The sequence below is a fragment of the Ochotona princeps genome, chromosome 1 (assembly GCF_030435755.1).
Source record: "Ochotona princeps isolate mOchPri1 chromosome 1, mOchPri1.hap1, whole genome shotgun sequence".
Taxonomy (NCBI): Eukaryota; Metazoa; Chordata; class Mammalia; order Lagomorpha; family Ochotonidae; genus Ochotona; species Ochotona princeps.
The window spans coordinates 15574694-15577019 of NC_080832.1; positions in this window are offsets into that span (position 1 = coordinate 15574694).

Genomic DNA, 2326 nt, shown 5'->3' on the forward strand with positions numbered 1-2326 from the left:
AGCTGTGCATCCGTCAGCTAGCTGAAGGAATACACCACCATCTGCATCTTCCAGCTCCTCTGTGTGATCTTCCAGTTACTGTGTTCTGAACTTTGTTAGTTTTTTTGCTACGTGTCATATTTCCACAATATGTATGTGTATCCCTAAATGCAATGTTAATTTTGTACAATTTTGGATTTTATATAAATGGTATAATGTATATTTACTCCCTTTGGCATTCCTTTTTGACATTTAGTATTTTTAGAGAATCACTCATTTTTGCTGCACAGTATGCACATACCACAACTTATCCATTCTGTTGATGGAATTTGGGTTTGCTGCATTTGTGTTTTTGCTCTCAGAAACCATGCTGCTGTGAATGTTGTCTCGGAATGTATTGACTGTTCATCTGCACCAGATAGTGCCAGATTCTGTGTTAAGATGGTTATCTGGTTTACCCCTACTAGCATGTACAGGTTCCCTTTATTATTATTACTATTATTGTTTTTTAATTGAAAAGTCAGATATACAGAAACAAAGAGGTTACATCTGCTGATTCACTCCCCAAGTGGCTGTGATGGCTGGAGCTAAGCCGATTGGGAACCAGGAGCTGCTTTTGGGTCTCCCACGCGGTCGCAGGGTCCCAAGGCCTTGGGCTGTCTTCGACTGCTTTCCCAGGCCATAAGCAGAGAGCTGGATGGGAAGCGGGGCGGCCAGGAAATGAACTGACATCCACATGGGATCGTGGCATGTGCCAGGTGAGAACTTCAGCAGCTAGGCTACCACGCCAGGCCCCCAGGTTCCCTTTCTTTACCATCAGCTTTAGTATGTGTTAACTTAAGACTTAAAATTTTGCGATTTAATCGCTATTAAAGTAGCATTTTGTTATGATTTCCAGCAAGAATATGACTATCTTTGTTTTATACATATCACTTTTTTTTCTGGTTGCTTTTTCTCCTGTCAGTGGTTTTAAACAGTTGGATTATGATGCGCTCAGTGTATTTTTCCTCTCATGTTTCTTCTATAGCTGTTTTTAAACCACCTGAGTTTATGGTTTTCATCAAATTGGAAAAAACAGCAGTATTTCTTTAGTTATGTTTTTCTGTCCCTTTCCTCTCAATCCTCCTCCGGGGCTCTGATCACTTGTGTGTTAGACTGCATGACATCTCACAGCATACTGATACTCTGCTCAATTCTGTTAAGCCTTTACATGTCTGTTTTCATTGCTGTATCCTCAAGTTCGTTAATTTTCTGGTTCTTTTCTGAAGTATCTCCTCTCCTTTTTTTTTTTTTTTTTATTACCCAATGCATTTTTTGCCTAGTACTTTAATCTTTCTTCTCTCTTTTGGACTTCTGGGGTATTCTGTGTGTCTATAGCTGTTGGCTCATTCCGTCATCTGTATCATTGTGGTATGTGCATGTCCATCGGTTGCCATCTAGCCCCTGATCTTAACCTCAAACTGCATTGTGAGTTTTTTTCTTGCATACCTGTAATTTTTGTTTTATACATAGTGCTGGAGTTTTAGTATTTTTTAAAACATCTTAAATTTTGTCCCAGGACATGATTATAAGTTACTTGAAAGAGTTTTGTCCTTCCAAAGTTTGGTTTTTCTAGGCTTAGCTGAGATAGGACCAGAACAGCCTTTAATCTGGGGGTGACTTGGCCCACTTCTGGGGTGATACCGTTCTGAACAGTCTTCCCTGTTAACTCTGTCTGCCCTGGCTGTTGGGAACATGAGTTGTGCTGAGTTCTAGATGAGCTCTCCAATTTTACCTCCTGTTCCTTTTGCATATTTTTCCTAGCCATGGGCAGTTTCCTCATGTGTGGTCAGTGTGGGGTTCAGCTGAAGGTCCATGGAAGGCCTGGGCTCTCTCCCCTGTGCTTTGCCTGACAGATTTGACCGCAGCTCCCCTGAATTCTCTGCCTGGGGAGATTCCCAGGCTTCTTTTGGATTTACTTCCCCAACCTTGTGCTGCAGCTTGCAGATTCCATGTGATGGGCTGTACCTTGTTGATTTTCTTTGTGAAGAGTTGCTGCCTGGGGTGGGCATGTAGGTAAGATGCCGCTGTTCTAGTGGAGACCCTGGGTTCAAGTCCCTGCCAGAGCTCCTGTTTGGGGCTTCCTGCCGAGGTACCCCGGAGGAGGCGACCCTGATAGCTCCAGGGATTAGGTCCTGGCTGTGCGCTAGGGCAGCTGGATTGCATCCCCAGCTCTGGCTCCGCCCAGCCTTAGCCATTGCAGGCCTTTGAGACTGAACCAGTGTATGGAAGCTCACTATTTGTCTCTCTGCCTCGCAAATTGGCTATTTTTTTAAAAGAAGTGTTATTGTCCTGCACTGGTTGTTGT